The 23,750-nt window shown below is 40.3% G+C and overlaps 1 protein-coding gene across 3 annotated transcripts in view; it reads right to left on the bottom strand.

The window, feature by feature from the left end:
* Window positions 1–17,435, bottom strand: part of TAB3 (TGF-beta activated kinase 1 (MAP3K7) binding protein 3) — a 46,193-nt gene extending 28,758 nt beyond the window's left edge. For 2 of the 3 annotated variants that reach the window (XM_050708278.1, XM_050708279.1), the window contains exon 1: window positions 3,247–3,277. The gene's annotated coding sequence lies outside the window, so the exon portion shown is untranslated. Of the gene's footprint in view, window positions 1–3,246; window positions 3,278–17,358 lie in introns of those variants that run through there. The other variant, XM_050708277.1, reaches the window with a different exon arrangement.
* Window positions 17,436–23,750: the final 6,315 nt, after the last annotated feature.

The following is a 23,750-nucleotide window of genomic DNA, read 5'->3' as shown; positions in this document are numbered from 1 at the left end:
TGATCAATTTTGCCCATGTTTGAAAACTATTTTGACAAATTCAATAAATGAGGAATGTGGAAATACAATGTGGTTTGTCTTCATCACACAAAAGGCAACATGTAATTCCAAGGCAAGAGAAACCTGGAAGAAGGAAACCCATTTTTCGCACAACAGGGACACTGCCTGGGGATGGGACTAAAGCATAATTAGGTTTCTTCTGTGGTCTGTGGGCAAGCATTTCAGTGACAGCTGTTGCTAGGAAAAAAATCAGAAGTTATAATCAAACACTGTTCCCTCTTAGGAACCTATTTTGTGTTGCTTTGTGTGCTTTAGTATTTGCTTTGCTTTTCTCCCTTTCATTATAGTCTGTCACCCTTGTAAGCTGTCAGCATCTAAATGAACGAGTGTTATCTATCTACTGTTCCTCCTCTTCCATCTATGATAAAAGACATCAAAAATGTCACAGTGTTGACACCAATTAAACAAAAACATCAGGCACTGAGACAGCATGTTACCAGGTGGAAAAGGATTTAGTATGTAGAGTACAAAGATCTTGTTTCCCAAACAAGTCATACATTATTCTATGGCCTTGGTCATGATTAAGTTTCTGTCCTTTAAGGTAGCATCTATATGTGGCACTAGGAGAACTTATTTATTCCACTGCTTTGGAAACAAAAGAAAAGGAGTCAAAATCATCTTAACCCTAAATACAAGTCAAATCTTCATAAAATAAAGAGTACTTTTAATTACTTCACAGTAAGAACTGAAGGATAATGAGAAGGCTACTTAACTGGAAAAATAATAATCCTTTTAGCAAGTGGCTAAGAAGTACTTGGCTAGTAATTCCACTACCAAGAAGATACTAGTAACCTTCTCGTGTTTATAATGAAATGCTTCATTAGAAACGTATGGTACTCTCACTCCCCCAAGCAACTAGAAGCAGCTCTTGCTACACAACAGTTACAACCCAGTAGGTTTACAAGGCACTGAGACAGTTCTGGAATAATGCTACTAAATAGCAAGTAATAGTTTCCACAACAGTTCTGCAGAGTACCAGGTCAAACAAAGTTGTAAGAACAACTAAGTTTGTACATCACAGAGATAATCATGAGGTTATATCACAAGCATCACGTTCATACCAAAATTTATAAGGACGATGAATCGTCCTGCTTGCCAGGACATACAATTGCTGACTGAATAGCTGTGAACTACAGGCTGCGGCTGGAAAAAATCCTGCAGTAAACCAGCTCGCTCTCAGATTTCCCAATTCACAAACTCCAAATGTTGGCCCTACTAAATGCAGTGTAAAAATTATATGGGGTGGGGGGGTGGGGAAGCGGCTGCTACATCCTATTTTAGGAGTCAAAGTGAGCCAGAAAGGATACATATTCCCTTCCAAGAATATATAAAATTAAACATGTACTAACAGTACCAGAAAACTTCTACTGCAAATCCATGGTACAGCCCATCCGTATTTCCATGTTTAACAGTTACTAAAAGCCAAGGCCCAACAAACTGCAAAGCCACTGGAACACTGTTTAATACGTAACTGCTCCAGAAAGTAAGCTTCCTTCTCAAAAGTGACATTAAATTTCCTCATAGAATACCTGTCTCTGAGCATTGCTATGGAGGCAGAGGTGTCTGCAGGTCACCAGCTTGAGTCCCTACCAGGAATTTAACGCTGTCCCAGCCAAGGAGACGTCTGGCAGCTCCTACACAATGTAAGTGATCCTCAGCATCAGCTCTTGCTCCTAGATCACAAATTCACTGCCACACTTGGCATTCACTTGCAAGACATTCAGAACAGGCTTTGTTGTAAGATGCATTTACACTGGTCAGAATACAGCGAGTCCTCCCACAAGAGACTTCCACAAATTGAAACACTGAACTCCTGCAAAAGTATGGACTAGTTACTATTCACTCAAGCCAGAGGTTTCAGGAAGACTGAAGGCAACAGTCATGATCTAAGAATATAAATGTGTCACTTGGCTTGTCATATAAAAGTAATAAAATATTAGAGTTAACTACACTCACAAATCCACTGTTACACATGCATGTTGCTATTCACATAATTAGCTTCAACATCTCCCTCACTTCTGTTCACCTTCACCCTTTGATTCAGGCTTCTCCCTGTTAAAATGTTTGCTCTAAATAAATGGGTTGCTAGCAATAAAACTGAAAGAAACTATTGTCCATTTGCAGAGCAGAAGCAGCATAATCAGGTTAGTCATCTGAGACGGCTGATATTTCCGTGCAGGCACACAGCTGCACTTCATGCATTCAGTGGTATACCATCCCAATTTTGAACCAGCTATTTGATTTACTTGGGTGGCTCAGAGCAAACACTTTCACAATGAAATAAGAGTTTGGCCATCTCTCTGAGTCAGCTGAAGCTACAAGAACTAAAAGATGTAAATTCACTCTTTTGAGTTAACCATGCTATGAATAAGCAATAGGATGGGCAATTAATGGCAACAGAAACTTTCCAAAATAAAGTTTCATTGTTAAATAAGCTTGAATTAAACTATTCTTAAATTAAAGTAGGTAGAAAGAAGAGAAAGAGTTCTAAGCCAATCATTTCAAATAAACGATCGGGTTTCCTGCTTCTGAAATACCTCTGACAATTTTATGATGGCTAATAGCAATAATGTCATAAATGAAAGTTAAAAATAACAAGACAAGTAGGATTCCTCTGATATGTATCCCATGAGTTTTTATATGACAAACCTTGAAAATATTCTGTGTTAAGTACGCTGGCTGAACCCAAAGGTTTCTGTTTTGTTGAAAACTGCATATGCAGAAGAGCACTACAGGATATGATGCAGACAATTTCTGTAACAGCACCTGTCTCAAACTTTCAAATTTTGCTGCACCACAAAGAAAGCAATTGCATAACATATTTCTACTTGTAAAGAAGCATTCCTTTTAATGCAGAGATAAAAAGGAGAAACTAACTAGAATTAGTTTCAATTTAAATGATCTATGTAAATTTATTAGCAGCCCATGTAACTGGCAATGGTGCCAAAAGCAACATCTATTGTAAAGGCTGCCCCTGCACTGCATGTGCTGGAACACTTACACCCAAAACAACAAGCTGAGAGATTACAAAGCAGAAAGAATAAAGGGGTCCTGGGAAGCACAGGCACCTACACAACTCTGTTTCTGGCCTGAGCGCTACCAGCCTCTCCTCACTATGGCCACCTTAAACTAAAAGAAAAACACTAGACTAGAAAAACAAGGAGCTGAGCGAGAAGACGAGAAAACCTGCTTTCAAGATCCACAGCAAACACACACTAATGGAGGATATGACTCTACACAGAGGAAACAGAGGAGGGAAGTGGAGAGGCACATAAACAGGAACAAAAAAATACGACAGAAATAGGGACGGGGCCAACACAGAAAAAACACGGAAGAGACAGGAGTCAATACAGAGCAGTGCAAAGATTAAAAAGTGCAGAGAAATATGAACCAAATGCTCTCTAATCACCAGAAAACACTAATTTCCATTTTTGATGTTTTGAATTATGTTTTCACATACCAACTGCCTACATTTCACTGATATGACTAATTGCTATAAAATATGGTGGACAAGTGACGCAGCACGCCCATCTTTTGGGTGAGGCAGGAGAATTTATTACCAAGCTGTAACATGGACTTTACCTATTCTGTGATATATTCCAACAACTCTTTGCATGAATAACCATAAGACTGTCACAAGGAGAGACCACAACAAGAGGTGACATACAGCATTAATTATATTATCTATGTATGTTTACTTTCATATGATAATATATTAAGATATATAAATAATGTGTGTATATATTATTTATACACACATATAGGAACATAGATGCTTGAGGGCATGTTGCACATGAGGAACTCCTGTACCCAATTTCCTAGTGAAACAGAAAAGAGACGTTAAAATAAGGTTAATCTGCCACCATATATATATATATATCTATATATCTATATTGATATAACCAGGCATCATATATGTATGTGATATAAACTCTAGATCAAACTTTGTTTTGCTTTAGGCAAGGGGGGGGAAGAATACCTTAAAATTAGATCTTTGTTTATGCAATGCAATTTTTGTTCTGCTAAGGCCACATTTCTCTTCCTTCTCTACAAAGAATACTAACAAGAAACAGTTAAGTCCAGTGGAAGGAAAGTTGTGACTTTTTCCTAAGCAACTTCCATAATCAAGTTCTATGCTACAGCTGATGGAGAGAGAACCCTGGGTGGTGTACGGTAATGGTTAAATAATCAACACTCAGATAAAGCTGTAGCTGTCCTGTCTGTGGCACTGCTTCAATGGCAAATCTCCATGAGGAAGTCTAGATATTTCAGACCCACTTGTTCCATAATCTTAGGCCAGAAATAGGACAGCCAAAATAGATAATGGAAAGACCAGAATACGAATACAATTGTTCATCCTAAGATGCACTGATGCATTCCTGCCAAAATTCTTGTACAACTTCAGAGGACTTGAGCAGTAACCAGCAGCTTTACTTGATATACGCTTCAGTGTCTCCTCTTCCTTACAGAGAATCTGGCACTACATCAGATATTTTAATACCAAAGTGAGCACGCTGAGAGACCACAGATAGCAGCAGTAAAAGCACAGCTACCAGCACTGAGCTTTTCCACAATAATATTGACTTCCACTTCACACTGCAAGTAACTTTCATGCTTTTCCATGAGCCCTGGACAGATGACAGGATCGAAAACTGATTTTTCTGACATTTTAATAATCTCTAAATTAGACACTTTATGAATTTCAATCACTTTGCTATATACCAGCATGAATTGATGCTAAAGACCATGCTTTACCTGTCTTTAAAGACCTTTAAGTCATGACTTCAGTAGGTTAAGGAAAACTGTACTTACAGTCCTGACACCTTGATTACTCCCTATGTATGCAAAGGAAAGTTACAGTAGTCAAGTCACATTTGTTTATTTTTGTTGGTCTGGTATCAGGCCAGAAAGTTTCAGAGCCAGATGACGAGATTAACACAATTCATGGTGCATGACTTTTCAATGTAGAGTGGAGTATAAAAAGACCAATTTTCTGAAGATGGAGCTATAGTCCTCCTTGCCTGCAATCACAAGTTTTAGAGGAACATGTTAAAACAACTCTGTGGCTCCATAAAACTGGGTTACAGGAGAAAAAAAATAAAGGTAAAGAGACCCTTTGCTAGTAGCTAATCTTTCCACAGTTGACTTTGCATGGCTGTCTGATGCTAAAAAGTTACAAGCAAGTTTCACTTCCATCAGATCCAGTTATAGGAAAAAAATGGTATAAATCTGACCACACTGCAAATGAACAAGGCACATTTTCTGAAACTTCCAAGAATAATAAGTATGACTTTAAGGCATTTCATCCAAAACAGTCCAGATTCACTATTTCAGCTTTTAAAACATTATTTTTATGCTGTATCAAGAATACCCTTCCAAATGCAAGTTAAACATACATGTTAAACACTTGAAGCAATCAGTATCTCTCTAAAGCCAGATCATTTCCACACTGATCTGCCCTACTGTACTCCATTAAGGCTGGCAGGATAAACTGCTCTGATTTCATTTCCCTTTTAGGAAGCTACCCACATAATCCTGCTTTAGAGGGAAAAAAAAAAAGGCTCAAAGACAGCCCAAACTTAAAATAGTTACTAACTCACTCTACTCTTCAAGACATTTGGATTATTTCACATGCCTAAAACAAGATGCTGTCCAGCAGCTCAAGGTAGGTGCACCCTCCACAAGCACAGCCCTTTTTAGCAGACTTCTCCATTGCCTTATGTAGGGTCCTGTGGATAACTTGGTAATACAGTAGCAAAAGAACTGCCTGAAATGTTCTTTACACTACTATAAAATTACCCTGGTATTTGTGCTGTACTCAATGCTATTCACCTTCACAAAAATGAAAGAGTGCAACAGATACCCAATAATCTGAGTGGCTGCAGATGCAAGCTACAAGAGTCTTTCACCTAGTAAGAGTACCACATTTTTTTTTTGCTTAGATGCTGCAGCAAAGAAGCATAACAGTGTTCAGCTAGTTCTTTAACGAATCTCCAATTTCTTTACTGTTCAGCTTTGGCAGTATGCATATGGTTTGTAGAGCAAAACAACATGGAACACATCCAGCTCTCCACTTAAACACAACGAATTTGAATCTGAAACACAGGTCTCTTGTCTAACTCCCAGGAGTCTTAGAAGAACATCATCTGCTGAGAACACAAAGGGGAAAAAAACAAAGGTCATACCTTCCCACAAATCAAATGTAGTCCTGTATACAAGACGTTACACAGCAGAAAAATCTAAGGTTTAAAATAAATTGCACTAAATAAATCACCCCCCATCAGTCAAACACACTGCCACCTGAGTATTCCCCTGCAGCCAATGACCAACAGACAACATCTGCCCTACACACATGAAGGGCACAAAGCAGCATGAATCACAGAATGGTTTGGGTTGAAAGACTACCTGGTTCCAACCCCCCTGTCATGGGCAGGGATGCCATCCACTAAACCAGGTTGCCAAGGGCCTCGTCTAACCTGGCCTCGAACACCTCCAGGGATGGGGCATCCACAGCTTCTCTGGGCAACCTGTGTCAGTGCCTCACTGCCCTCACAGTGAAGAATTTCCTCCTGACATCTCATCTTAAATTTAGTTTAGCCATTACCCCTTGTCCTATCACTTACAGATGTGTAGATTTCAGAAGCCCAAATACATTAAAATAACACTGTAATCTGATGCTTTGAATCCGCAGTCACAGTGTGAGTAGTCACACCCTCTGCTTAGCCAAACAGCCCCAGTGACTTCTTCAGACTTTGGTCACCAGACCTTGGACTCTCAGAGCCCACTAATTCTCCACTGCTGTGTGAACGGCTTAACCTACGGGGTTACCGTTAATTCATCTATCTTCTCACTACTGATTTTGTCTGATTTTCAAGCTAATTAAAAACAAAAATCACAGAAATTTGAACACTTATAAGTGTTCTCCTATGAAAAAAAAGGCATACTGAGCTCTTGGTACATACATGCTCCGATACCAACTACTTTGCCTGATAATTTGTCATGTTTCCACACCCAGCCATTCACTTTGATCAGAAGAGCAACTTTCTACATACTTGAAAAGTAAGTTAACTGGAGACACAGATAAAATACCCTAATGAGTCACTGCCTTAATCAACAAATTTCCAAGTATGCAGACAAGTAAAGACATTCTTTATGTAGTTATACATGCTCAGATTAACTGAACAGGTTCCAGAAAACAGACTGCACATGAAGTAAAACAGGCTGCAAGTTCAAACACTGTAGTATCGACTATACGGCAAAGTATTTAGTACATACATCACAGCTGCCCATAACTGAACACCATCATGAAAGAATTGTAACATGCATGTTTAAACTATACGCAGGGTGAGAATTTGTAATCACGTATTACAACAAACAGCTTATTAAATTCACATGATTACCTTTTACTTTCAAATGAGAGCCAAAGAATTTAAGGAAATCTCACTACAAGAATTCTAAATGATGCATCCCAATCTATAGAATTGTTCATATAACTGCTCTTAGATTGGAAAATTCAATTTTATTACTTTATATTTTCAGTTATTTTATCAATTAGTGGTGTTAACAAATATGTCTCTATAGAGAACATTATATAACAGAACAGATATAACCTGGACAAATTTGGGAGTCTTAAAAACTTAACTTATTAGCAATATCTGTAATATTAGAACTTCCAACTATGAATGCTATTTCCAGAAAGAAAGGAGAAGAAAAGAATTGCTCAAATGCCAGAAGTGCAAAATAATTAACAGCAGGGAAAAAAAAAATTAACCTAACTACACTCAATTAACAAGCTTCTTACAAACTTTCTTGAACAGGGAACTTAAGATTGCCTCTGCTTATTTGAGGGCTGCAGTCTACTTCCCTTCCATGAAGAGAGAGAGAAATAGGCAGCTATAAGGGAAAAGGAATACTGAACATCCAAATGCTGTAACTTTCTCTGCAGCATAGGATGTCAGTCACAGCTGAGAACACTGAAACAAACAACAAAAACCACAACAGAACAATCCCCAAAAAGGAGAGGGGCTTTTCCTGTTGTTGAACTCTGAAAACATTTAAAATTGAAACAAGTGAGCATTAGCTACAAAACAACCTCTAACTTGAGGAATTAAGTTTTGGAGGAACAAAAAAACCTTTGTCCTAGGAAATATTTATCAACGTAAAATGATACAGTGCAAACCATCAGCTGTATTGGATGTTTCCATAAGAGCAAACTATCACATAGGCAGTCTGGTCTGTTTCATAATCACTTTAATCCAGCAGAAACACAGCAATTTGCTTCTCCTTTTCCTAGTCTGCTTGCTCCTCCCAAGGGCACTAGAACAAATGTTTAGGGACCAAATAGCGAATGGATTATTAAAGCTGAACTCTTATTTACAACCGCCAAGTACTAGCTCAACCCTGATCACTTCTCTGATTCACCTCAAAACCACGTGAAGCCTTGTGCCAGGATAAATGAAAGACACTGGGCCAGAAGCAGGCAGCCAGGAGGGAGAGCAGCGTCAGACCAAAATGATCACGAGATCTCACCAGGAGTATCTCTGGAGCAGACTCTTCCCTTAGGTAAAGACAAAAAATTGCTACAAATTAGACTGTTTTGTTATTAGTCTAAGCCATACACCTGTGCGCACTTTTAGCAGCTTTCTGCCTGTCTGGGTTAGTAGAGCCAGCTCATAGCTGCAGCCTGCTTTCAAGAGACCAATGTATCTGGAAGTCTCAAATGCTCAGTATGACCACTGGAGAAAATGGGAAACTAGAAATCTTGTTTACAAGGTTAAGTGATATGGCAATCAGTTCAGTACAGTACCCTGTAACATCCAAATGACCTACATTAAAGCAAGCCAGGAACCCAAGCCTTGGAGAGGGGGGTGGCTGTTTCAGCATCCCTGAAATCCCTCCTGAGTCATCTTTTTTTGTTTGTTTGTTTGTTTGCAAGAATCAGGAAAAGTTCTTAGCCAGGACCACAGAAAAAAAAAACAAAGCTATCTTATCCATCCAGATGAGCTATGAAGCAATTTCAGCAAGCAAGAATCACTGAACAGAGAAAACTTAAACAGGGGGCAAGCAATGCATGCCTGTACGATGCTGGAAAAAAAATATGTTAGTATTTCAATGAGATACATAGCAGTGATATGACTTTAATCTGGTGTCATGAAAGAATTAAGTCAAACACCTAAACCCAAGTTTGCAAGCCTCACAGATCCTTCCTGAAAAGTTAATCAACAGAAAATTTTAAAGTTATATGAGTAATTCCTCAGTCTTTTAATCATCTTGGGTTTGTAACTTATTTAATAAAACTAACAAACTTAATGTACTCAAATATATCTTTAATAACAACTTATAATTCAATTTTGAGGTTTGTACCTTGGTAAACTCGTTTAATGCTTAAGCATTACTTTTTTCATAGCTAGCAATTTAAATAACGGTTAATGGAACCCCAGCTAAATACTAATACAATTGCCATAGAACTATTTCACTGCTTTTCAGGAAGACGCTTCTGAAACCATCACCACCACTCCAAAAAATGTTCTGTGGAGTGCCTGCCTACAGGGCAGCCTTCTAGTGCCATTGTGTCATGCTGTACTCACCGTGGGGTAACCAGCAGCTAGGATCTTCATGCTACACAACACAGGACCCACTGCTACTTGTGAACAAATAAGCAAAACCATCATGTTTCTCTGATTGCTTGTGATTTCTTATAGTTTAATAAAAATTAAGATTATTTACGATTATATAACATGTTTATGTAATTATGTTTATGTAATTCACATATTCTACTATACTCAGAAATAACTTGCCCTCAACATTTAAGCCTACCCCATGCTTGCTGGGAAAAAGAAAAAAGGAAAAAAAAAATCAGTAAAAAACAACAAAAACAGGAAAACAGACAAAAAAAGGTCTTAGCAAGTCTAAGTGGATTCCCCCTAAGCATGCAGAGTTTTCATTTTCTGAACAGACTAAATAGCCTGTGCCATAAATAGTTTCAGTTAAAAATGAGTGCAGCTTATGTAAGCATGTGGCAGTCATCATAAGTATTCTTACTGACAGCAATACAACAAACGGTGGCAAATAAAGTAGATAAACATGCTCTATTCAGAAAGTAGCATTTAGAAACTAACTCGAAATACCAGTAGGGTTTACTATAAACTACTACTAACAAATCTTAACATAAAACATTCATTCTCTGAATGAACAAGAGAATAGAATGATCACCAAAAAATATACCAATGTTCCTGCTCAAGCAAATTCATTCAGAGTAGCCCCAAAGAAATTTCTGACAGTCATGAGAGCACAGCTTTTACTGTAAGACACGTCTGTACTCTCTCAAAACTGTATTCTATTACATAACGAAAAAAAAAAAAAAAACAAGAAAAAGAGAAACTAGAATGTTAATTTCATAACTTTTTTCCCTCCTTAATCAAAGGCCATCATAAAAGCTTAGGCCTTTTTCTTCCCCTTGCCCTTCTTCTAGCACTCTGTATATTCTTACAAAAGCTTTACCTTTCAGACCTTTCAAAAACCATGAGATATTAGGACACTTCTTCAGACTTATTTATAGAAAGAGGACTAAAAGTATCACGTAGATTTTAACAGGAATCAATAGAGGGGAAAAAAGAAGAGAACTTTGGTGGTTTTTTTTGTTTATTTCATTTTAAATTGAATTCATGCAAGAATAGCTGCAACTTCTTTTGATCCTTTTCTGCCAGTTCCTTAACACTACCTCTCCCCCCCATCCAGTTCTTGCAATTATTAAGTCCATACAGAGTAATTTCCACAGGGATTGTTTCAATGCATCCAAGACCGGCAATAAAAAGAAAGTTTTCTCCCTCTACCTTAAAAAGTATGCAGAATGTTCTCTTTGAGAATGTATGGATTCCTTAAAATACGAGAAGCAGAAGCTCTTCTGCCATTTTTTCCATTGTTTCCAAGAGGAGAATCCTCCACCAGACACCTACCCAATAAAGCTTTCCTTTGACCTGCAGGCAGACATACATGAGAACAAACTGCACGACGGCTTCTGCAAACGAAAAGCCCAGGAGCTGTGTAGATACAAACGGAACAATGCAAGCTGCTGCCTCCCTGCCCCGATCACATCTTGGGTAACATATGCTCTTCGGAGACCTGTCATGCATTTTTGTTACAACTTTTACAGAAAGCAGTCTCAGTTAGGGAAAAGCAGCTTTCAAGTGACTGTGTGTTCCTCCAGAAATAGAAGTACTGCTTGTCACAGTACTAGCAGTGTCTGTGTTGTTGGTTCTGCTGCCTTGCTGCCTAACAACAGCAAAGATCAGTGAAGATCCCTCGATGTCCATGTTAGTACAGGGAGATGCCATCCACTTAAAACTAGACACCCAGGCTTGCTCTACAGAGTTGCTAGAAGAGCAGGTTTCTTTCCTGTATTTGGAAAACTTGATCAAGTTGTTCTTTACAGAAGCTGCTCATTCATCTCCCTCTCACAGACCCCTTCCTCCTAGATGAAGGAACTCTGTTTCAACCCTTAACTTTGCTGACCCTTTATTTTTTTTTTCCTCTCTCTAAAACACAGTAGATGGTCTTTTCTAAAGACAGGTAAAGAACCTGATCTGACTTAGGCCTCTTAGGCCTAATGCTCCCTTCAGCCTTGTTTACCTCAACTCCCAAGCCTGAAAAAGGACTGGCAGTAGAACACTTAGTTGACTTGGAACTTCCTCTAAAGAAGCAGCAGCATTTACTGTATCTAGCAAGGGCTTCAAAAGCAAAGAGGTAGACTGCAGTTAAGAGGGTCTGTATTCTGACATTTTAAACTTCATTGCACTGCAATAGATATGGCAGAAACAATTACACCCTATTCCTTTAAACTGGATATTCCAACAAAAAAAAAAAAGAAGAACAGGTTTGTTACAAAAAAAAAGCTCAAATAAACACAAAAGGAAGCTGGACATGAACAGAGAGAACTCACCACTGCTACCTGCTAGTGGCACAGGTACACACCGAAGACTAATGTCTTCAACACAGAAGCAAGAGAAAGTACAAAACCACATACATCACTCCAATGAATTACTCAGAAGCTCACAACACACGACCCATTTGTAGACTGACAGCAAGACCTGTTTTGAAATACCTGCACAAAACACTGCTGCTCATACAGAAGGAATAGTAAGCAAACTTCTACAACCACATTTTTCACAATCCTGCTCTAGCAGCAAGAAACAAAGCAGAGCTCCAGACTACAGTAACTGTTGCCCTACACTGTCCATTTGAAACTTAGTAGTGAGTTGCAAAACTCATGCTGACCTACAAAAGCATCAAAAGGTCTCTTTTTAAAAATCTAAGTCTCATACAAGCGTTCTGAGTTCAGTTACAATACTTACTCAGCAATTTCAGGGTTAGTAAAGTCACATCTGTACACTATCAGACCACTTAGAAGCAACAACTTGATTTTGTACAAGTGGCACTCTTGTAGAATTACCCAGAAAATGAAGTTGTTTTTTTTTTTTTTTTTACCACCTTCAAGTCAGCAGGGGGAAGGATAACATTTGACAGAGAAATGCTCGTTAGTATAAATTTATCCTATTAATATACTGTTTTGAACAAGTATGAAGGAACAGAGTAAAATTGTACCAAACAAACACTTCGTCTTATCTGGATACGTCACTTTTGACCTGATGTTAGCAGCGTTACAGTGAGAGTCACTACTCCATCAACACAATCTTAACGGTTTCGGAAAAGCGAAGCAGGCACATTTCAACAGCAATGCTCCACAAGTGACCTAGCACACAGCCCACTGCTTCTGCAAGCTGATCTTCAAGGACATCAACGAGAAAGGCAAATTTTAAGTTCCTTTCAGAACTTGCATAAAGTCTGGGTAAATAGAGAACCCCTTACACCTTTCTGAACTATTGCTGATGGCATGCCCAATACCAAAACCCAAGGCAGAACACAAATCCCTGACTCTTCCAAGTGTTAGCAGTAAGTGTCCAGGGCTTGAGTTAAGCCACAGTGTACAAGCTCCCCACAAAACAGAAAGAATTATACTTGAGGATTTATATACTGCGTGACGAATGCAATCACATACAAAGAATAAAAGAAGCCTTTCACCAGCTATTTTCAATAGCCTATAATATTGTAAACCAGTAAAGATTTCTCAAACAGATGAGACTTTGGGCCAAAAAACTTTGAATACAACCAAGGAAGGGAAAAAGGAAAGCTTAAAGCTACAATCAGATTAAAATACTAGCAATGCTGCAGATCTCATGATCAAACTTGAACAGTCAACACTGAAAACATTTTAGAAAAGTATCCATACTTTTTTCTGCCATGACATCTGAGACAAATGCTGATAGGATTTTTTATTTTTTTTTTCCTAAAAGCATCCCTAACTCTACCATGATTTCACAGAAACTGATCCACTTTTCAAATTAATATACACTTTAGTGGACATACAATTTCATTGGAATGCGAGCATTTTATTAAGCACATCAAGTGCAGAACGTGACTGACTGCACGCAACCTGCTGAAAAGTGCGTTTTAAGAAAACACTCTTAACTATCCATCAGCAAGCCCACACGTAAGTAGCAAAACATCTATACTTAAGCTGTGATAGGCTACTGAACACTGCTATAGCACAATGACCTTTAACTCTAGTCTGTAGCTTCACTGTTCACTTACAAAGTCATCCTGCTTTATACAACCTCTAAAAAGAGAAAAAGGAGAAGTAACTTTCCTTATGATAGAGTTAGGTCATGGCAGAACCCAGTAACGCATTGAAGATGCTTTTAGAACACCACTACTTTAAATTCAGGCCCTGAGAAAAAAAAAAGCCTACCTGGAATCCAAGAACTATGGCTTCTTAAGAACACAGAGCTGTATATAGCCTTAACGGAGATGAAATTCTTCACTTTTGTACTATATTGCTATGCTGGCTGTAATGAAGCAGCACTTGGAGGAGAACAGACATTTGAAGTAGTAATCAAGGGGATGCACGGACACTGAAGTGTTAGATCCGCTCTGACATGAAACTGAGCAACTGCGTGTGATCTATCCTGTATAATTAATCTTTAAAAGGAGAAAAAGAACAAGAAAAAAAAATGTTTCTTTCTATCTTGATCTGTATGCTTTATTAGCAACACTGTAATTTGTCTCACCATCTTATTGCATGCTGAATTTTGACAGATGTTTTCAGCTTCTCATGCCAATAAAAAGGCTTCAGTGATTCCTTTTCTAGTGGCTGTGCAGATGAGTCTCCTGGATACTAGTCCTACAGTGCCATCTTCGAAGCACTGACTGACACGGCACAGAAGTTGACACCAAACCCTCCACCTCATACAGAGTAGGAGGCCATAAAAGATACTCGGTACTACAGAACCTTCTACAAGAACAATATCAGGTCTAACATCTTTTGTCTTAAGCTGGAGACAAATTTGTGACATATTATTAACACATCCAGTTTGAAAGCCTTTCACAAGGATAACCGAGTGATACTTTAAGGTTTGCGAGGATACAAGAACCTATTCTGGAAATGTTTTGAACCAACACCTTTGACATTTGCATAGAAGAAACTAAACAAGCATTTCTGAACTCTTATCTTCCCATGTGGAAGAATGCTTACATGTGCAAACTGCCACCATGACATCACCACACACTCAAACTCAACAATATGAGTCTTGGTCTTTCACAAGACAGCTAATGTCACCCTTCAGACAATATTTTATTCTATTATGCCTCTACAGAAATAAGTCTACAGAAAGTCTACATTATTATAGATAACTGAATGAAACTCCAACTTGTAAAAAAAAAAAAAAGACAGGTATCAGCAGAAAAGTTTGGCAGAGATTTGAAAGTAATCCCCTAATATCAGTTTACAGCGCTAGGCAGCACTACCAGTTTCAAGTTTAGGGGGTGTCGTCCCTCCTACCCCCCCAATTTGTGTAAAAACAATAATAAGGACAGGAAAACACATTGCAAGAACACAAGTCACAGATATTTCTACCTTGTAACTCGAAACACTTGAATTCAAAAGTAGTCCAAAAGATGCTTATGAAGAAGTCTGAGGCTTTATACAAACTCTTAGTTTCACTCTCCATCTGTCGCCTGTCTTTACACGTGCCAAGTAACAAAAGTAAGTCTGTCACTGTAGATACCTTTACTTACATTTATGCGTGCACCGATACTTACGTACACCTGCTTCAGCTCACAGTTGTGGAAAGAGACACACCGAGGGCAAAACATGTGCTGTAGTCAACTTGGATGACTAAGCAGGCATAATAGAAATATGCAACTCTGACCCCAACCAAGAATACTTCATACTTTTGCAGACCATCCTTTGGGGCTACTTATGCTACTTAAAACTACATACAAAACAAATCATCACAGGATCAAAATGAGGAGAAAGCATCTACAGACTAGTACAACTGTACAAACATTCTTTCCTTTAAGTGCTACCCGATTTCTGAGAGGGGACAGAGACAAGCTATTACCCGATAACATTGAGAATCGCGTTAATGTATTCACTTGGAACAATTCAAAGGAATCATTTACCATTAGAAACTGCTATTCCTCTGCAACTCAGCGGACAGGTATCAGTACAGGCATATCGTCAAAATCTGGTGGAAAAGGCAACCCATTTTCACAACACCTATTCATTTTATCTACTTCAAGATGATGACTAACAGAAAGAAAAAGGAGCCTCCATGAGATACACAAAACAAGAAAGAATGGACACAGATATCACCATATCCTCTTTACATGTATCTGCAGTCACCTATAGCAAAAGTTACAACACGAACCAGAAGAAAATATATCATAAAGTAGAGTGTGCATCCATCACCCTTATCCATCTCACTGTACCTAAACCAAAAGGCCTAAGACTAAAGGTAGACTTCTCTGATTTTATTACCCTTTACTAACGTGTGTAAAACTTGATACATTAACTGTCTTATGAGCGAACTGAGATAGTCTGAATGTACACACTGATACAAGTTGTTAGATAATTCTTATGACTGCTACTCTCAACTGACACCATTCGCAGGCCAGGACTTTAGGCTGACTTTAACAAATGTTGTGAAATACTTTATTTTTAAGAATCCTGTTCCTCTCTCATTGCTAAGAGGAAATGAATTTAACATATTTCATATAAAAAGAATTGTTAACAGAAAATATACTTGACAAGGGGCAGGGGAAAGCAATGCTCTTCCCACAAGTCTGAAGACCAAACTAAAGCTACCAGAACAGTTATGGACCTTGGCCCACACAGGCTTTACCTGCAATTTTAAGAGTTCTTTTATGCTTTGCCTTCTGAAAACAGAACTGACCAACCATTCTGTGATTCTAAGCGGACCTCTTACAGAACACGAGCCTACAAACAATCAGTTCGCAATTTCAGTAACAGTGAACAGCAGCACTCAAGATACCAGACACCTCTCAGTGCACCACCAGGAATGGTCAGCCTATCCACTCGCAGTATTTATTTGGAATGGACAAAGAAGGGAAGAGGATAACTGCTGTAGAACATCATGTTGACAAACTGTAATGTTCAGTAACTATAAAAGCAATGGAAAAAACATTAGAAATAGCCAACTTTCTAGCTAATTTTCAAAGTCAGAATCAATACAATAAATATTAATCATTACTAATGGCATCTTGAAATTAATTAAGCCTTCAAAGACGCCTATGTTCATGCATATCTATCTGAGCAGAGCGCCTTGCTTTACAGTTTGCATCACCTTGCAGCGCAGCACACCTGGGCCATACTATTTTTTGGTTGAGAGGGACTCTCCCTCAAGCTCCAAAGCACAGTTGCTCCCAGACCATTTGAGAAACTGCCTTTCCTCGCCTTGTTTTCTCCTTGCTGAAGCAGGGGAAAGAACTACCAATGCCAGATCACAAGTCACGTCTGAACGGGGGTGAAACGCACTAACCGCAGGGCCAAACACCTAGCAGGGGTATAACACCAAGGCACAGGGTAGCATCTGCCTAGCATACCCAGATATAACGATAAAGCAACCCCACACAAACCGGGCTGTTTTCCCCCCAGCAGCCCCCACAACCGGCAGGGCCTGCCCTCAGGACAGGAGCCCGGGCAGAGCACACCTACGGCCTTGATACCTTTGAGGCCCTCCCACCCCCAGCAGCACCACGGCGGCTGCTCCCCCTTCCCTTCCCTTCCCATGGCGGACCGGCCCCCCCAGGACCCCCGGGGAGGTCTCCAAGCCCCGAGTTTTGCCCTCCCCCTTCCCTCACAGGCCGCGTTCCCCCCCTCCCCAAGGCCGGGGACGACCCCCCCTTACTCCCGGTGCGCCCCCCGGCCCCGCCGCCCCTCACCGTGCTGCGCTGGGGGCTCGGCTCCGCCGCCGCCGGCCGCATGCCCGGCCCCTGGGCGCCCCGCCGGGCCTCCGCCACGGCGGCCGTTGGAAGTGGGGGGGGGGGGGCGGCACGCGCCGGCCGTTGTAGGCGGCTGGGGGGGGAGGGGGGGGCGCGCTCCGGGTCTCCGAGCGGGGAGGGGGGGGAGGGAGGGAAGGGAAGGGAAGGGGGAAGGGGGGGGCCTGGAGCGCGGCCGCGAAGCGCTTCCGGGCTGCGGGCGGCGCCGCACGCTCAGTGCGCGGCGCTGAGGCCGCGAGACGAGGGGCGGGGCCCGGCCTGCGCCCGCCCGGCTCCGGCATGGCGCCCGGCATCGCGAGAGCGGGAGGGGCGGGGCGGGGTGGCGGGCAGCTGAAAAAAAAAAGAAGGCTGTGGAGCTGGGGAGACCTGATCGGAAACAAATAGTTAAAGCGAGAGACCGCTAAGGTCGTCTGGTCCAACCATCGCCTTACTACCAATGCCACTCACTAAACCACGTCCCTAAGCACCAGGTCCAACCTTTCCTTGAGCACCCCCAGGGATGGTGACTCCACCACGTCACTGGGCAACCCATTCCAATGCCTGACTGCTCTTTCTGAGAAGAAATGTCTCCTCATTTCCAACCTGAACCTCCCCTGGAGCAACTTGAGGCCATTCCCTCTAGTCCTGTCACTAGTTATCTGCGAGAAGAGGCTGACCCCCAGCTCCCCACACCTTCCTTTCAGGCAGTTGCAGAGAGCAATAAGGTCTCCCGAGCCTCCTCTTCTCCAGACTAAACAACCCAGTTCCCTCAGCTGCTCCTCACAGAACTTGTGCTCCAGGCCCTTCACCAGCTTCGTAGCCCTTCTCTGGACACGTTCCAGGGCCTCGATGTCCTCCTTGTACTGAGGGGCCCAAAGCGGAACATAGTACTCAAGGCGCAGCCTCACCAGAGCAGAGTGCAGGGGAATGGCTTTCTCCAAAAAAAGAGGTTTTGGGAACCCGGTGCCGGTTCCTCACGTGGCTGGACGCTGTGTGAGGGGCGGCCTTGGCACCCTCCACTTTCCATTCTCAGAAACTTCCTCATGAGCGTGTTTAAAATCAGTGCCTGCTCCACGCAGTCACCAAAACATTGGGCATCGTTTTGTGAATACCACCAGCAATAAGCTGTGTGGACACAACAGCTGTATTACAGTTCTGAATACATTTCTTAATAATTCTTCCATGTAACAGGGGATACATGTTAGTATGAAAATGCCCATGCCCTGTGCTCCTGCCCGAAACTCATGTCACCCTCTGCTGTTGTGAGCAGCGGTTCTGCATCCCTCTGCTCTGAGAACAGGCTTCAGGCAGCTGTGACTGATGGATGGACTTTTCATTGACGTCAGTGGAGCCTGAAATCTCTGTTCAGGCAGAGCACTGCAGATGGTTTAGTGGGTGTACGCTTATTTTTTCATCCGTAAACTGGGCCTTAGTTTGAGATTATGTTCCGTTTGTGTGCCTGTGTAAGGTGGTCTAACATGCCTGCTTCTGAATGATAAAGATCGATAAATATAAAAACCATGATTTGCAGTTTTTTTTTCTCCTTCAAATGTTTTTATTTATTTAGTTAGCATCTCTCTTATATAGTCCTTTCTCTTACTTATCACCATTCATCAGAGCCACAGAACACCACTGCGCTGAAATTACTCAGAGCAGATGCAGAGCTCCTGTAACCACCTTCTACCTCGCTGGTAAAAATCTGGGGAGTGCAGGGTGAAGCGGTGAAAGGAGGCGGCATGCATCTTGTATTGTCATTACCGACTGTTCACGTCATCTTCCTTAGGCTGAGGCCTTGGCTCCTGTGTCAGAGATTGTGTAAAGTTAATTAAGGAATTCCTGTATTCTAATCCCTACATCGGAAGCCAGCCAAGCCTGACTAGTGTTTTTGGAGAGACGAGATGCAAAACCAGAAGGAAACAAGATCTCAGTGCAACAGTACTGTTATCTAACAGAGATCAGTTCTTATCCTATGTTTGAAACTATTATCAAAATCCTAAAGTGCACATTCCTCAGCAAAAATGCATAATTTCTAAGTATAAATTGGTGCTTTTGGACCTAATTAATAGCACTAGAAGGTCTATCCGGTCTCTTTCTTGATATGTAAGAAAAAACCCTGTGCATAGCTGTTGATCCTTGATGAGAGTCTTTGTGCCCCTGCACTGACCCTTCTTTGTTCAGCACTTTTTGTGTTGTCCAGCTCCTGCCTTGATTCGTCCTGTCATTTGTTGCTTCCAGATTCTTCAGATCCACATCTGAATCAAACGTTTTCGCTACTGTTCCTTACTGTCTGTCTGTAAGCTCCCTGTACTACAGCTCCCGGGCATCTTGTTTCGCCTAGCCACTGTATAATCATAAGACTAAGCTCCACAGCTCCCTTTCAGTTTAGCAGCCACCAGTCCTTTATAATTGTTAGGAAATGATGATTTTCCTCTTCAATGGACTGTAATGGAAGACATCCATTAGCAAGTGCTTCGTTTATGTTCACATGTGTCACTTTCAAAACAGTTTTCCAACAGAATTGCAGAGACTTGGTATCGTGTTTTTAATCTGCCTTTAGCTGTTCATAGATTTGATGGTGGAATTGTACTTCCAGGAAATAAATCAGCTTTGAAAGTTCACAATTAATCATAATAATAGCCATAAGGATTTTTTCTTAAATTCTTGAGCAAAGCACTGGCTCTGCTTAAGGATTTAGGGAAAAATCCTTATGGCTACTAGGTACCTGGTAACCCAAGAAATCAAAGATTGTATGTGTTTTAGCTTTGCTGAACACACCTCTCAAAGTAGTTCATTTTATTGCTGATCCATTTCTTCTGTTTCCTGTTATCCGTGTGACAACTGATTATATGAAAAAGTAATATTAGGAAAGTATTTAATGTATTTTTAGCTACTTCTAATGGGATTTAGCAGCTGGAAACAAGGAGAGCTGGCACTGAGTAATCAGGGCAGTTCTTAGACAGCTGTGTGGGAACCAGTGCATCAGTGCCCTGAAATACATCACCATCCAAAAAATGAAGTATATGAGATGAAAATTTTGAAAAATAGACCTTGATTCTTGCTGCTAAAACAGTAACTCAAGGTAGAATTGAATTCATTGTTAAATCCAGTTCTATAATAACTTGTAGATGAAAATGCACCTGGGCTTTACGGTGTTTTTTGTTTGTTTGTTTTGTTTTTTAATTTAATGCTTGTGGCATTTATTACTATAATCTTTGAAAAGCCTCAGGTTGGGATTTAAATTCTATGCTACATTCATTTTAAGCAGAACAAAAATATAGTTAGTTCTGCTCCCCTTTCCTTTTTATGAACAGAAATCTAAGAGATACCTTTTCCTATTTTGGAAGAAAGCAATTTTCTGCATGTTTGTGCCTAAGAATTGCAGCCAGAAAAATATCTTGATAAAATGTACCTCTAGTATTCCATATTTTTCTGTCTGAATAGTTCCTATGCTGAATTAGTTCCATTTACAAATCAAGAGAGTGATTTTTCGATGTAAGCGCTATAAACTGAATCTTGGTTCTAAAAAGTCAAAGCAAGTTCTTTCTCCCTGTTAAACTGTGGTCAGTAACATACATGTTCTCACTGAAATATGCTGATATATAATGGTTTTATTTGTTGATGCATAAATAGAACGAACCTTAAATACATTTGTCATAGTTTTAGTTACAAAAAGAAATAACATTTTCTGTCTTTGTAGGCACAGAAGTAGACCTCACTATGGAAATGGGCAAGAAGGTGTGTAAGGAGTATGGAGCTACTGTTTTTGGTATCGTTGGCTTGGGATGAAGTCTAAGCAGAGTAATCTGTAGGCCTGAAATAATACCTTGTATACTAGAAGTAATCCTGCTGACCCCTGGGACAGTTTACTTGCATGCATGCAGTTACAGACTTAAGGGACTAAACAAAATAATTTAGCTGGAAGCCTGTAGAAAGAGAGCTCAGAATGGAGGACATCCATTATATAATAATTCTAATTCAGCCTACGGAATTAAATAGAAAATTATAGTCCTGATATGTCATTTAGTTCACAAACCATCTAGCTATTCTGTAATAAATCCCACATCGTAGGTTTGTAAGATCACCTCACTTCTCCATCTTTCCTTACGTTTTAAGGAATGTATCCTCATCTAAAGGTGAATTCTATTCCCTGAAAACACATGTAGAACAAAATTCATCTGCTAGGTTTCAAATTGAATTAAAACTTTTTGGACCTATGCATCACCCTTTGTACTTTCTCTTTTGCAATAACACTGTTTTGACTTCGCTAGGTACTCTGGTTGCTTTTCCTTTTCAAATTTGTGTCAGCCATGTGATCCTGAAAGAACAATATAAAATGTTTATTGTTTTAACAGTGATAAGGGATCAAGAATTTCATTGCAAACAAAGATATCATGGAGTTTGAGTAAACACAGCAACACTATAGTTGAGGAATCAAAATCTGTGAGAAAGACGGGAGAGATTGATAAGAGCACTCAAAAATTGCATTACTTTGTCTTAAGTTGGACTGTGGACTTTTTTTCTACCTTAATAAGTGCAAATCCAAGCCACTGTCATTTGTTACACCCTCTGAAGGGCTGACTAACGCTGCTGGGTGAAACTGTTGGTGCATGGGCAAATGGGCGTGTGTCCAATAGACGAGAAGGGGTTATGCCTCCTTACGATCTTTTCTGTCTCTCTTCTCCACTTTTAAAGTACAACACTAGGTCACAATTGCATACACGCTGGAAAGTTTTCAAGGCATCTCGGTATTCTCAAGCACTGTGACTGATTACCCAGGACAGCTAGCAAGCCGGGACAGAGCTCTGCCGCTGTTTTGAGAACGGTCTTTTGTCGCAGGGTACAGCAGCAACAGTGCAGAGAGAATTAGAGCTAGTGCCAGGACGCACCTTAGAGTTGGCTTGCATTCTTGTCTAAGAAAAGCTGCAGCACAGCCCCCATTTTTCTCTTTGCAATTTCCATAATGAGTTTGTACTGTTTTACAAATTTCTAGCCTGTGGCTTGCAAGTAGATTCTACAGAAATACAGCTTCTCTGTAAGTATGCTCAAATACACATGGAAGTTTCAAGGCTTCCTTTATACAGTCTTCTACAACAGCTGCAGTTCTGGCATGGTCACTGTCGTGAGAACTGCTTGGTGCTGAAACACTGAAGAATCAAACCAATAAAATATATAAAGTCAGTGTTGCGGCATAGGTGTTTTCTGGGTATTTGAATGGGATATAATGTGAAAAAAGCGGAGAGGTGTTTGCATATATGCCTTCACAATCATTCATTTATTTATGTTAGGCTTAAACAATGCACTTCAAAGAGGATTTGTGATATTTTTTCTAAAGCTACAAAAGGATATACTTATCCTTTGGGTGACACACAATTAATTCCTTTAGAGGTATTTTTGATTGCAATTAACTTTGGTGCTCTGTTCAGTTCCAGTTTTGAAACACGTGGAGTTCCCACTGTAGTAGCAGGAATTTAAACTGATGTCATTTGCTCCTTCTGTGCCAGTGCTATTGTGTAGGACTACAGTATCCTATAAATTTAGCTCTCCTTTCTTATCTTAGATGTGGTTGTACTTTTGCAGTGGACACAATGACTGTTGCATAAGTCCATTTTATCATTTATTATCTATTTGCACTATATAGATACACCTAGGTTGGTGAGTACGCGATATGTAAAAATTGCTAGTAAAGGATTTTGAAATCCTTACAGATAAAAGATACATTATTAAATTACCATGATAGAAGATTGCATGTGCATTTCTTAACTTAGGATGATTTGGTGGATTGCAGGCCATTCAACCTGGGAGTAACATTTTTGCTGTGATCTGGTTGTGTCAGAGAGGTATTTCCAGTTCCTGTGTTTTTCACTGAGGTGTGACATTTGAAACACAGCTAGTACTTTTGAATTGCACTGACTGCTTGTCTAAACTCATCATCACATCCTGTCAGTGGCCCAGTCATTGCTCAATGCCAGTTTATCTGGTGAACAAAACATGGACAGATAGCAGATTACCACATCATATCAGATATGGTTGATAGTAAGTGCAGTCAGAGTGATTGGGTCAGAAAAACCCAACTGTAGAAATGAAATACCAGTCATAGAATCATAGAATCATTCAGGCTGGAAAAGACCTCTAAGATCATCTGGTCCAACCTTTAACCTTGTACTGAAGTCCACCACTAAACCATCCTACTAAGTTCTGCATCTACAAGTTTCTTGAAGACCCCCAGGGATGGTGACTCAACCACTTCCCAGGACAGCCTACTCCAATGCCACACAACCCTTTCAGTAAAGAAATTTCTCCTAATATCCAACCTAAACCTCCTCTGGTGAAACCTGAGGCCATTTCCCCTCGTCTTA

Source organism: Cygnus atratus, chromosome 1, assembly GCF_013377495.2.
Source record: "Cygnus atratus isolate AKBS03 ecotype Queensland, Australia chromosome 1, CAtr_DNAZoo_HiC_assembly, whole genome shotgun sequence".
Lineage (NCBI taxonomy): Eukaryota > Metazoa > Chordata > Aves > Anseriformes > Anatidae > Cygnus > Cygnus atratus.
Note: the sequence above shows the minus strand (reverse complement) of the source record. Positions and strands in the feature narration are given on the sequence as shown.